The sequence below is a fragment of the Strongylocentrotus purpuratus genome, unplaced genomic scaffold (genome assembly GCF_000002235.5).
Source record: "Strongylocentrotus purpuratus isolate Spur 01 unplaced genomic scaffold, Spur_5.0 spur5_scaffold_19, whole genome shotgun sequence".
Lineage (NCBI taxonomy): Eukaryota > Metazoa > Echinodermata > Echinoidea > Camarodonta > Strongylocentrotidae > Strongylocentrotus > Strongylocentrotus purpuratus.
The window spans coordinates 14,517,167-14,532,177 of NW_022145604.1; the positions used below are offsets into that span (position 1 = coordinate 14,517,167).

General features: G+C 36.7%; 1 non-coding gene across 1 annotated transcript; it reads right to left on the reverse strand.

Annotated features, from left to right (window-relative positions):
• Positions 1–1,353: 1,353 nt before the first annotated feature.
• Positions 1,354–1,427, reverse strand: TRNAN-GUU. Its single transcript has one exon. It is a non-coding gene; the product is annotated as a tRNA-Asn (tRNA).
• Between the last annotated feature and the right edge of the window lie 13,584 nt (positions 1,428–15,011).

Sequence of the window (15,011 nt, forward strand, 5' to 3'; positions counted from 1 at the left end):
ATCATAACATATACAAACTTTCCAAAAAAATACAAATGCTGTGTTACAAAAGAAATTAATGACAAATTAAGATATTTACAAACGATTGAGATGATCTGGGGAAAAAAAAAGGCAGAGTACACGTAATAAAAAAAATTAGAATTATAACAATTACAAGTACAAAAGCAAGAACCTCGAGATAGCATTGCATCAGAAACTGAAAATTTCGTTGGGCCCAAAATGAAGACAAAGGAGTAAAAAATAAGCCATTCACAGGTACAATGGAAACTCCAGACCACCAACAGGTTGGAGGAGCAAAGTCGAGGAATGAGACAATCCGCTCTACCCCCTCCCCTCACACACACACACCATCAACACTCTCATACTAACACTCAAACACACAACCGCCCCTCCCCCCTCCCCCCCCCCCCCCAAAAAAAAAAAAAAAAAAAAAAAAAATTATATGCACACAAGTAAATAATGTAAAATTATTTGACTATGGAAAAATAACTAACAGCAATGTAAAAGGGGGAAGAAAAAAAGAGGTTGAAGTAACAATAAATACTTGCATCTATAAAGGGGCACAGGAATATGTACAGAAGTAAACATGGGAGTACAAAAGACAAAATATTACATAACAAGATCACTGTAAGATCATATTAAAAACAAAGAGGAAAAAGAAGTCTATTATGATGACACAAAAGCTTAAAGGTCAAAACGCCATTTTTAAAGTGACTAGGCAATTTACTTCTCTTTTTGGCTGACGGATATTCCAATTCTTTTTGTTTCTTAACCAGTGATTTGAACGCTGTGAAATTGGGGAGCATAATTATTTCTAAACTTGCATGAATATAGTAGACGTATTAATTACGCATATATTATTATTAATTTAAAAACAGATGAAATATTTTTCAATTTTTTATTTAAAAGAGTTGCTATAATGATGATGAAAATGATAAATTTTCAACATGGATATTTGTATCATTCATGTAATGAGGATGAAATAATGTTTTATATGCGCACGGTAAATAATTCAAGTTTTATATCTTGTATGTCGCTGTGCGGCCGAGGTTATTATGGCATATGTTATTGTTTAACTATCTATATGACAGGTCATGGAGTGGTGCCTGTATCTATCTTTTGTGAAAATTATTATGTTGATAATTTATAAGGAACCATGTGGGAGGGTAGATAGAAGAAGACAAAATACCTGTATAATTATATGCCTATATAATATACTACAATATATCAGATTATTGTAATATTTAACTTGGTGGGCTAATTTTTTCGCCTAAATATTGAGTGTTGGAATACTGTTATTTTTTCAGTCAAAGTATAAAAAAAAAAATAGAAGAAAAAAAAAAAGGAGACAGTCGCTCCTGGGTGGGCTCGAACCACCAACCTTTCGGTTAACAGCCGAACGCGCTAGCCAATTGCGCCACAGAAGCTTAGCTGACAGGTCGGGAGAATTAACGACTATATTCGTGCGCTGTGCATGCAGTGCTCGATCGTGCGTACGCCGTGGAAACTTGGCCCTAAAATGACCTTTGTTTTCACAACAATACCTCGAAGATCATTAGCATTGCTAGGTATCACCCAATACAAATATTTGCCACTTGTTAGGCTACAAATTTAATATCGAACTACATTTTAAGTCTTGTCTTACTTAAATCGAGCTGGAGTCAAACTGCGCAATGACAATGTACAGTCCCATTCGTTTTAATTGGCGTTAGCATCTTCAAACTGAATTGGGTTTTGTTTTGGGGGAGGGGGAGGGGGGGGGGAGGGGGTATTTATATTGTTCATGTGGTATTAACCCCACTTTTCATGTATGCTTGCCATATTTTATAACATTGTATTTATGTTTAGCATAGCCTAGGTTTAGATCATTCCTTTTCATCGACGTTACATTGCTGTTTTGTTGTATTCTGTATTCTGCGTATTTGGCCTCTATCATTATCTTGACATGTAAATGTGTTAATTGTACTCTCATATAGTCTACCCCAGTATATAGGCGGGTCGTAATCTGAGCCGATGAATTCTATCTCTTCTATTCTATAACTGACTCAACGCAGTATATTAACATGGATAACAGAACTAACAAAAATCGTTCAAACCTAGACTTGTCGAGCACAAGGATAGCCTAGACCTATCCACAATTTCATTTTCATAATTTACTGCGTAGAGGAGGGGGGAGGGGAGGGGGGGGGGGGGGGGCACGCGCGCTCAGTATTAGGCCAAAATTATGTTGGTGCCAGTACCTGAGTATACGTCGCTCCATCGGTCGATTTTCTTTCTTTTCTTTTTTTTTTTTTTTTGTCGTTGCTTTTTTCCCTCTTTGGTCTAATATTTTTCAGTTTTGAAAGACATTTTTTTTTTAAATTCATTAGACCTAGGTCTACTAACTTTATTTTTCTAAAAAAAAAAGGTTAAAAAAAAAAAACTTTAATAAAAAGCCGACCGTAGATTTCAAGATTTTGGGGTCGGTTGCAAAGGGCAAACAATCCCGTTTACGGTAGACTTTATGCATTGTGAGTGAATACAACAGCGTTTTTTTGTTAAGCCTACTATAGTCTTGGTGCATTCACATTATAGCACTGAACTATAGCGCACACAGTTGCATTTATAATTCGACTAGAAGAAAGCTGACGCTGATTCGGAGTTCCACAGCCTACATCCTAATTATTGCGATCGCTGCAATATTTGCCAGGAATTTGAGAAGCGTTACAATATGCCAATTAACTGCTTGATGCCTCTATATTTATTTTTTCCAAAATTATACTAACTTCAATTTTTAAGAAGAATAAAAATGACAATATGACTATGAAGACTATAATTATGCAAAATAATCTTCAAACTCAAACTCTATTCCGCGTGAGTCCAAAAAAAGAGTTTACACTCAGAAAATTGTCATTTATTTTAAAAGTCAGCTATGACCGGAAGGTTTTAGGCCTATCATGAACGAAAGGTTATCAGACATGTTTTAAAAAAGTGTTATATTCCGAATCGTTTGGTATCATTTTTGTGTGGTATGTGTTCACAACAGTGCAAAAATCGACTTGCGCAAAAGTATCAAAGTGAGAGAATGAATGTCTCAAATGAGATGCATTGCTTTTTGCAGAAACAAAGTCACATACACACACGCGCGCGCCTGTTCTTTGATACATATTTGATATGTGTGGCATGATTAATTTTGTTAGGGATGTTATTTGGATCTGCAAAGAATTATTGATACCCAAATCCAGGCGCGTACGCAGGATTTTTTCAAGGGGGGGGGGGGGGTTAACATTTATAAATCGGGCCGAAAATTTCGCAACGACTCAGCCAGCCGCTGAATAAGCAGGGGGGGGGGGGGGGGGGGGGGGTAAGAGGACACTTTTTCTTTTTTTTTTGGTCTCGAAATTTGAAAATTTGACATTTGGCTCCGTTGGGGGGGAGGGGGTAAGGTCACCTTTTTAGGTCAGCCATCGGAATATTTTTTTTTTTTTTTTTTTTTTAAATATAGGTTTTCCCGCCCAACTTCGTAAACTTAGCATCCGAATTAACATTACGTTCATTCAAGTCATACTCTTGTCACGGAGACGTGCAAAACTAGCATTCAATAATAGAAAAGCGTGCAATACTGCGCGGTCAAATTCGCGCCGGACAGACGGTGGTATGTCTTCGTGCATTTAATTTCGTGATTAGGCATACATAATTATGTGACATTTGTACATTGCTTTTCATTTGATGTTAATTTGTCACTTAATATACTTCTGTTTGAATAATTTTACGCAAAGTTTACTTGGAAGAATGACATGCGTATTCGTTCTGTCTTTACACAGGTAACTGTCCCCAGAGAAGGTGCACAATTTATGACTTCTCTTCTAAGCACAAGCTATATATAAACAGATCTTGGACAGAGGTAGAGTTTAGGTTGAATAGACATGGAAACAATGTTGAATAAAGAAAAAGATGTTAAATGAAAAGAAAGAAAGATCACCTACTCAATCAAGATTGATCAAAAGAAACCATTTAAAAAATAACCCCTTTATATTTATAATATGAAGATATGAATATAGAGAAACTGATCTTTCAACAAAAATAAAGAATGTCGAAAGAAAGAGAAAACATATAATGCAATATAAATATATCAGACAAATAAGATTGTAGAATGTGAATCATGTCAGGAAAGATCATATAGAGAAAAAGAATAAATAAATGAACATCAAATACTGAATATCCGAATAAATATCGAGCCTCATACTATAATTCATATGATTATGAGGTCTAGTGTTAATTTGAATGACCCGATTGCGAAAGAGGTAGTCCATAGACGAAAATGAAATCGCAAATCGCCAAAGAATTCACCTCCCACTCAACATTGGCGAAATGAACTTTATACGCATTTCCAAATTGACTGAACCAAGTTTTAATTTGAATGTGCATGTTTAGACAATTCGGTGACTCGAAACGAAATTGAATGCAACAAGTTTAAAAATGAAACAGGGGAGCAACGATTGGAGAAAATTTGCTCGAACATGTATGCACGTTAATGAAATTGATTGCTGCTTTTACGAAATTGCCGGGAAAACCTATATATAATAAAAAATTTAAAAAAAACATTAAAAAATCCAAAGGGTGGGGGTTTTAGGGGAGTGATGGGGGGGGGGGTTACACACATAAAATTAACCCACTATGACTAAAAATTGACCCTTTTTTAGACAGAGAGATAGAAAGAGGGGGGGAGAGAAGAAAATACTCTTATATTCTCACCCTTGATACGACCTCCGTTTTGCTTATCCAAACGGCTGACTAAAGGTATAGTATCGGACTCCATTGCTTCCTGTTACCGCCGGTGCAATCCTGGTGAGATAGTAGTTGTTACGTCTAGAGAAAGAAAAGAGAATCAAAATTATGTTTCATTTTGCTATATATATATATATTCCCATTACTTTAGTTCCTCAAGTTTTAAGTTTAATCCATTCGTTTGAAATCATAACCGATATACAACCGCTTTACGTACTGTGAAAGGAATTCGATTTGTGATTAGTCACAATATCATAGACTCGAACACCCAGCGAAACCGGCAAAGGCCTGTCACAGCCAAAGGATTGCTCTAAAGACAGAAACTTAAGACGGTAATAAAAATAAGTATAAAAGGACAGCTTTAATTACAGATAAACTTATTAAAAGTACCCTTGAAGCATGGAACCGATGGACTGAGTAGATCGAGATGAAATTAATGTACGTTCACACAAAATACATTACCATATCGTTTGTCGATCACTGGAGACAAAATGACACTCCGACACAAAATTATTGGCGACAAAAAAGGAGAATCATGATCATGATTAAAGTGACGAGAACCTTTTATTTGCAAAAATCATTGAACTTGTTAATCACAAAATGCAAAATGTACACCTACCTTTAAAGAAGGATGATGCAGAATTACATTCTTCAAAATAGTCCAACTAATGTATAAATATCTCGTTAGACCGAGCCCTATAATATATGATTTTATAGACCTATACGTGTTGACAAGAACGCAATGAGAATACAAAACTGCAGTGTATAACCAGGGCATGTAAAGTCTCACCTCCCTGGTATAACCGTTATGTTATATTTTATTCATTTTTCTCACGTCTTCGATGCGGTACAACGAGCAGGCACGATAGTGGCAGACAAATTTGTACTGGAGCTATAATAATCATTCTCCGTTTGAGAAGCGCAGTGTCAATAAACCACACAAGGACAGGCCTGTTTTGACTATCTCGAGATTGCCAAATATCCAGCTATTTGAACTATCCCGATCGCAAACTATCCAGCTAATTTGCGTCTTCATCAGACCGAAGTAGCAATTAGAAGGGTATTTGGTCAGGATTGTCATCCCGAGATATCTTTGGATAGTTTGCAAAATATCCTACTATTTGGCAAAATATCCAGCTATTTGTCCCGTGCGTCTTAGACCGAAGACTTGCGTTTTCACTAGACCGAAGATTAGCAATACACGCTAACGCTGAGCAAAATATCTCGAGCTAATTTCTCAAGTTCGAGTTTCAAGTTTCGAGGTCGAATCTCGAGATAGTGAAGACCCGATTTGTTACTTCGGGATTATTTCCCAAATAACGGGCTATTTGGCAATCTCGAGATATTTGGCAATCTCGAGATGATGAAAACGCGCCGGTTGAGTGAAGAAACTGATCAACCATATTTCCGTTTTGTAATCATTTTTAATGCACGTTTTTGCTGTTACATTAATTTTTGTAATAGCATAAAATATTGTGAGGTTAGGCAGGCCATAATGTTTGTCATATACCAGCAACAAAATGAATACTGTCCGTCATTCACATTCTGGTTATTGAAATACAATTATGCATAACGTGAATAGAATAATTTGTAACTTGGCACTTGACAAAGATTTATGCATTATGCATAAGTAATTGTAGTTATGGTTAGCCTTACATTATTATTATGTAAACACTACAAAATAATGCCTCAGAGTAAATACAAATTGCTATACGTATACAGGATGAAACGAGACAAAAAATGTGCGAGATAAAAACATAGATATAGGGGGAGGGAAGAAATTATAAAAAGAGAGTAGGTGAGGGTGGTGGAGAGATGGAGAGAGAGGGAGAAAAGGGGAAGGAGAGGGTGGAGAGAGAAGGGAGAGGCGGGGGAAGAGAAACGGGGGAGTTGGAAAGAGAGAGAGAGGGGGGGGAGGGGGGGTCGAGGAGAGGTTATTATTCGCTCAATGGTATTACACAATTTTGGTATGGGGTCAGGAATTTGGAAGCATATGCGATTTTACAATTAATCAGTGATCGTTGTCGCGGTTGAAATCGAGTCTAAAGTGATGAAATTGTAAATAATAAACTCTTATGTTGTATAGCGCCCTCTCAAGACTGATATCTCTTTAGCTTTAAAACAATGTTTGACTACAGTCGACCGATTTGCTATTCCCGTTTAGAAATTATATATCAGAACTGCATATTCTGAGATTTTCATTGTCGCAGCTAACATGGAATGGCCTTAGGCGCTATTTGAAATATTCGAAATTTACCAGGAGCACCGGTAATTTTTTTATTATTCAATATCTCGAAAGCAGAAGTGTTCTAGGGGCTACTTTTTAGTGCTTATGATACATCCACAGGCATCCAACTATATTAACATTCTAAAGAATTATTATCAATCCAATTTTTAAAAATTCTAAAAAAACTTTGTGTTACCTTTAAAATCCCAGTCACAATGCAGGATCAATGTCCCTTTTGAAAAACATTGATCTACATTGGCCATACTCGACCCATATAGGTGAGGAAAAAGAATAACGGAAGATTTAATTCCTTGAAATATAGAACGCCATAATGGCAGGATTGGCAGCCATAGTAAAGCCGGGCTAACATTTATGGAGCAAAGAGAAGAGCCAAGTCTGACACACATGGGCGTCATACAAGAATTGCCCAATATTATTAAAAGTGACTATTAGATTTCTTTGATAATAATCGTTACCAAAAAAAAAAATTGCTCTGAAGGTGTCTAGTGTGGGTGCTGTATGGATGTTCCATACTACATCAGAATCTCGTCAGGTAAAATCTTTTTGTATTCCTTTGGAACTAAATTTGAAATTGCTATAAGTGTAATGAGTCATCTAAATGAACGAAAGTTTTATTTTTTAGATGAACGACATATTATTATTCGAGAGAGCGCACTCTAAGTTTGAAGTTTGAAGTTTTATTTATTCCACATTTTACATCGAAAAACAGTTTATATTCTTTCTTTTTTATATATATACAGGGGTATATTATTATAAGAATAGATTTCACACAAGAAAAAAAAAGGAAAAATTAGAGATTTCAAATCAAATATAATGTACGGAAAATAAGTACGAAATTTCGAAATATGTATATATATATATATATAACAGGCTGGGTAGAACAATGTAAAATATGGGGAGCCTAAATAAAAAGCATAGCTTGTATGTGAATAGGCTCCCGTACTGAGTAACACAATTATAGTAGGTCTGGATTTAAAAGGTGTTATAGGAGGCGAAAACGGAGTAGTATGAGATTCTAGAGACGTACAAGGAGAGTGAATTTGAGAAGAAACGAAAAATAGAAATAAAGAGTAAAGAGAATAATAATAATAGTGAGGAGAAGGTGAAGAATTGAAATGGTCTCATCTAAATTGTCGTCGGTAAAACACAGACTTTGTCAGTACAATATACGTCTACATTACGGATTAGTCGTCTCAGTAGGCTATATACCCCCCCCCCCCCTTATAATAGAGAAAAGATGCGGGTAGTGTTCATTGTGCTTGGCTGAACCGAAACGATTTAATTTGCGCATGGGTACCAAAAGTGTCCGTCGAGACAAATAGGCAATAATAATGACGTGCAGTCAGAATACATTACGTGTTGTTAAGTAGAGCAAACCATGTTGTCCCGTATACCAGCAACAAATGCTGTATATAATTCGCATGCATACTAATGAAATACAATTATTCGTAACAGGTGAATGAAATAGTTGGAAATTTTGCACTCCACAAAGACGTATGCAATAAATTAAACCTAGCAACGATAGACAAGGTTATAATTATAATAATATGGCAAACTTTCTTGAAACCTTTAACGAACCTTTTGCAAACCTTTTAAGAACCCTGTCGAAACCCCAGCGAAATTCGCTACGTTCGCAAGCATTCGCCGCTCAGTGAGATACCCTAGCTGTTCTCAGTAGAAAAACACTAGTTTACAGATACAATCTGCGCATGGGCAGATAAAGCTCATTTGTACCAAAAAGGTAAAACCCACCAGAGGTGAATACTGGATATGCGCTCATGAAAGTTATGTAACATTATTCATTTATGCACCAACGGTACATTCTAAGATACGCAGGTGGAAGTTTTCTTTTCAAGAGGGCAAACAAAAGGTATTCATGAAGCACATCTAGGATTTTGGCAGTTATTATTCACCCCATTCACAGTGGCCTCAAACACCGCGACAGCAGCGGGACTGTCCCGCTGCTGTCGCGGTGTTGTCTTCAGTGTGAAGGCTCGGACCCGTTATAAACTATCGCGGGATAACACCGCCTCGCGATAACGCCGCGACAAACTATCGCTAGGCTCGCCTAGCTACAGCAGCGGGACAGTCCCGCTGCTGTCGCGGTGTTTACTCAGTGTGAAGGCTCTCCGCTATAACACCGCGACAAACACGTGTGATTTGTTTACTTACCTATCACTGACCTCTTTTCTCCAGCAATGGGGAACATAAAGTGAAATAGAAATAAAGTAACCAGTGGATTCAAATTGATTTATTATTATGTAGATATTATAATTATCCAAATAAAAATATTTCACACTTCAAAAAATTAAAATATTCTGACTGGAAGCAATAAAAATGCTAGTTTTTTAAAAAGTAATATGATCGAGCTAGCTACATGAGGAATAGAGTGTGTAAAGTACAGCTAGCGCGCGCAATTTCAAGCAATCGAAAACCCCGCGCTGAAGTATTTCCGGTCATATCGGGGTCACTCGCGGGTCATGAGCCATGCATACACGTGTTTGTTACGGAGGTAATAAAAATCACCCGCTGCAGCGTGAATGGGTACATGATATTTATCCCGCTGCTGCAGCGGGATAACTTTTCTACTGTGAATGCATTTGTAGCGGTGTTATGGCGGTGTCGCCGCTCCGCTACAACGCCGCTACAAATTTCAAAACTACTGTGAATGGGGTGTAATGCTCAAAGTGGAACTTCTCCATGTGTAAAAGATCTGTGGATATTTGGGGTCATTAATTTGTACCAACTACCACGTGCTATCTGTAAACTCTCTTATAGACAGGTTACTAACATTTTCAACTTTTAATAAAACACCTTGCTCAAGAATGTTCCACGCCAGGGATTAAACCCACGGCCTTCGCATCCCCAGTAAAGCGATTTATCACTGACAACGACACCTTTAGATTGGGAATTAATATTTAATAAAAGCTGACCTTTTGGTAATTTATCATTTTGCTTAGAAAAAACAATTTGAACTTTTATTTATGATATTTAAACAAAGGTTGTTATTGATAACCTGAAAGCTTGTCCAAGATAACAACATCCAATGTATTCAATTCCATCCATACAATTGAATAGTATAGGTGAATTGAATAGTTCATCGCCATGCAGGCGCTCTGAGATAAGCACCAGTGAATTTTAAATACAAAACGGTAACTGAAAAGACTAAACTTTTTTGTTCCTTCTTCTTCTTTTGTAATAAACGAACAATAAGTCCCAATGACCCCCGAACTCGGATAACTTGCTTATTCCACACTTTAAGCAGGGCTCCCACTTAGCCGAGCTGGAGCCTCGAGTTGTGGTGAGCTGGCGCGAGCTTATGGCAAGCCGTTTTATCATTAAAACATATTTCTTGATATCAAGAATTACCATTGCTATACAACGTAAAATTATTTCTCGATTAAATTCTTGTTATCAAGAAATATGTTTTAATGATAAAACGGCTTGCCATAAGCTCGCGCCAGCTCGCCACAACTCGAGGCTCCAACTCGGCTAAGTGGGAGCCCTGCTTTAACAATGATCGTTGATGAATAGAAACTGACCCGAGCATAATTATAACCCGAGTCGTTTTGCAAAAGAAATATGGTTCTTTTGGACTAGCTGATTGAAAGAGCTCGACATGGTTTTTCGAAACGCTTCGTCTCAACAGAAACAAATCAATAAGTAAGACTAATGTATTCAAAATTAATGTGCACATCAGGCGCGGGTCCAGGATTTCTTAGGGGTGGGGGCCCAAATTTGAAATCGATTTGAAATGTAGTCTGCTGAAATATGAAAATCGTGCCGGCTAATATTTTAATATTTCGCTCAGTGGGGGGGGGGGGGGGGGGGGGGGCAGTGAGCACTATTTTTTTTTTTTTTTGGCCCTCGAAAATTTGAAAAATTGAACCCCCCCCCCCCCCCTTGAGCGCCGGGGGAGGGCCATCTCAAAAAAAAAGGTAAAATTGACGTTAAAAAACGTAAAAATACACCTTTTTTTCCCAGGGGGCCGGGCCGCCCGGGCCCCCCGCACCCCCCCCCCCCCCCCCCCCCTGGATCCGCCACTGGTGCACATAACTATACGTCTTAAGTCAAAGCAAGAAGATCCTAGACTACCGAAAGCTGGCCTGTATGTATATACGTGATGTGGATTCAAGTCATATAATTTTATAAGCTACTCGTTCGTTCGTGTCTCCTTAGATCAAGATTAATGTATCTTGATCTTCGAAGTAGTTGCTTGCTACATTCGGCCGTGTCAGACACGTTACAACGTAAGCTACCGAACAGCAAGTGAATTCAAATTGAGTTACCCGGGATTCATGGAAGAAACATCCATCAATTTACAATAGTTCAAAAGTCTAATTGAATAAATTATAAAATATCAGAAGAAGAAAAACAAATTGCAGAAATCGGAAAGAAAGCGCCATTAAGACAAAATGATCTGACCATCATACTTCACACACAATTCAATTCATGAAACAAACTTTTAATCTACCAATTCAAATATATAGAGAAATACAATATTGTTCTAAAATTCAAATTAGTTATGTAATACATACCGATTTTAGCTTGCCAATCGAAAACGTTATGAGTTCAAAATGAATTCGAGATGACTTCTCAGTCAGAACGCGGAATATCTAAACGTCGGCATTCGGGAACACCATACGGGTAAAGTGACGAACATACGGGTAAAGTAACGAAACGCGTCAATAAAAATGATCACAGTTATTGGGGCATGACAATAACCTGAGACCTCTTGCTATATACCAGCAAAAACTCTGTGTTTTAATTAAGCAGGGTTGTGGGGTAATTTTATGGGAATGACATGCATATTTTGTAAGAAAACCATGTAATCCTAAATGGTAATCCTTTGAAATAGGAATGCTGTTATTTTTTTTCTTCTTCAGGCTGGTATACTTCCTGTAAATACAATGTAGAGGTTGATTTGTATTGTGACGTAAATTTGAGGACTTGATTCCATGTTTTTTCTGTTTTCTTTTTCGTTCTGGGGGAACCGATGTTTATCTATTAAAGGACTGTATTCTAGGAATAATAGTATTCATCGGTTTAAAGTTTACAGTTTACTAATTTTGTATTACACAATGTTTTTCCTGAATAAAATATCAAGTTTTAGCGATTTTTCGGGGGTGACCGCGATGATAGATAGGCCTTTGTCTCGAAAGGACGTTTTTATATAATATAAATACATATTAACTTATTACGTCCAATTTGCAAAAGTGTTATCTAAATTTCATTTTTGAGAGAATTACACACGTTTTTTGTTCTTTTATTGATTGAACCGATTTGTTCTATAGAATCAAACAAAACGACGACAAATAAACAAGGACAAATAAAGCACAATAATAAAGACTGAACGTTCAATAATTCGTCTATCAAAGCAAAGAAGAAATAAAGAAAAAGACAAATAAATCTAATAAGACAAAATCATTCGGTGGAATGGAATAAGCATAATTATATACAGCCATGGTTGTCAATTATTCATCATTCATAATATCCCCGACTGTGTTTTTCGGTTTACCATCTGACTACCGAGTAGTGCGACATTATTAAGAGGGTCCTTCAAAGGCGGACATTGACATAGAGTGTATCCAGACTTCCAGTCATATTCCATTCGAATTGTATGTGCATGTAGTCACGACCTCGCTGAAAAACAGCTTTAATTTGCTGAATGCGGGCACAATTATTGTATTACCGTGAATAAATAAAATATACCATACCATACCATACCATTGCAGTGCACTGAAATCATGGGGGGGGGGCACCGATTTATAGCCATAATACTAATAATAGTGCACACATTTGTATAGCACTCAATATTACGTTTCTAAGCGTCGATTAGAAGGAGTTTGTGGGAGGGGGTCCTATACAGTGCGTCCCAGAAAAAAATGAAACCAAGAACTATCGATGTTTTATCATAACTTAGTCACATTTATAATTAATAAATGACACATATTTGGAAAGCTTAGACCCTCCTCTTTCATTTGATGCAACTCATAAATGCATATTTCATGCATGAGTGATTAAAATTAATTTGAAGAAAGGAAACCAAAAAATCATTTGGCGGACGGTATCTGAATTTCAACGAGAAAATCACATTTCTAGAAGGTTGAGTTTCTGCCCTTTCATATGACACCTCAATCAGGGAAAATGAGCAAGGAATGACAAAGTTATGTTTGTTCCAATTAGTGCTTGCATTTCCATAATGTTATCAAACGAATTCGTTTTCACTGGCTGCCTGCAGTAGCAACTAGCAAAATTGACAAAAGACTTAACTCCATTTCTTTTACAATCAGCCGTAGACGAAAGACTTTATGCAGGGCTGATTGTCAACGAAACGGAGTTAAGTCTTTTGTTAATTCCATTTGTTGCTACTGCAGGCAGCCAGTGAAAACGAATTCGTTTGATAACATTATGGAAATGCAAGCACTACTTTAAACGAACAGAACTTTGTTATTCCTAGTTCATTTTTCCTGCTTGAGGTGTCATTGGAAAGGGTATGATACTCAACTTTCTGGAAATGTGATTTTCTCTTTGAAATTCAGATACCGTCCGCCAAATGATATTTTGGTTTCCTCTCTTCAAATTAATTTTAATCACTCATGCGTAAACTTTGCATTATACGAGTAGTATTAAATCAAAGAGGAGGATCTAAGCTTTCCAAATAATATGTGTCATTTGTCAATTATAATTGTGATTAAATTATGATAAAACATCGATATTATTCTCGGCTTCGTTTTTCCTGGGACGCACTGTATAATAATAGTTTGCTTTTCATGCTCATTCCCCCCTCTCTCTCTCTCTCTCTCTCTCTCTCTCTCTCTCTCTCTCTCTCCATTGTTGTCCATTTTGCCCCATTTGATTGGGGTGCATGTGACTCCTGACACCTGTATTTTTTAATTAGGCGATTGAAGGCAAACCATCGTTGTCATTGATAATAGTTTTACAGACCACAAATTAAAGCTTTCCTTTAGAACAAGGCCCGTCACCTAAACAAAAATCCTACAGTGTTGCCAGAATTGATCAATATCACAAAACGGCAGGTAAAACATTACCAGAAATGTAAGAAATCACCCCAAAATCACCAATTCTAAAGAATTCCCGATATTTGCCAAAAAAGGCTAATATTCGTAAAAACGTTTGTACTTTCAATTAGAATTATGGTTACTAGATTTTTGTGACAAATTTCAAATGTAAAAAAATAAACAAATTCACCTTTACTGCTGGGTATTGTGAGTCCAATGTCAAAATAATAAAATCCCCATTTATCATGATTTTCTTCTGCATTCCATATAATATAAACAATTTTCGTTAAACATGACAAACATAAAATACTAAAAAGTACTTTTTGACAAATTAATGATAAATAAGCAAATAAACATAACAATTTTTCTAGAAAAAAGAAGATAAATTGTAAAATTATCATATTTCATCAAATTTTATAAAATTATTTGCGGAAGAATGATACTAAGAAGTTGCTTGAAAATATGGCAGCCCGAAACAAACGAACACTTCGTTCATCTTCCACATTACTGTTAACACCTGGACCCCGCACTAACACCCGGTATGGTGACCGCGCCTTTTCAGTTATTGCCCCCGCTCTCTGGAACAAACTGCCCGCCTTTATTCACTGCGCCCCCTCTGTATCTCAATTCAAATCTCTACTCAAAACCTATCTTTTCAAATTGTAAATTGCAGTTGTGCGTCGGTCAATGGAGGTGCGCACCATATTTGTCTTTATTTAGTTGATTGCCACTGTTTTTCTTACCTTATCTATGTTACTTTTGTATTTTTGCTTTTTCTTCTAATTTAATTCTACGGGTTATAGTCTTCTCTTAATCAGAACACTGTGCGCTTAGAAACATCAGTATTAAGCACCTAATAAATGTTATGTATTATTATTATTATTAAATAGGCCTAGATCCACATATTTATCAAGCACAATAAACAAATATGCATTTGTAACTATATAAGGATAATCAGTGGCGTAGGCAGGATT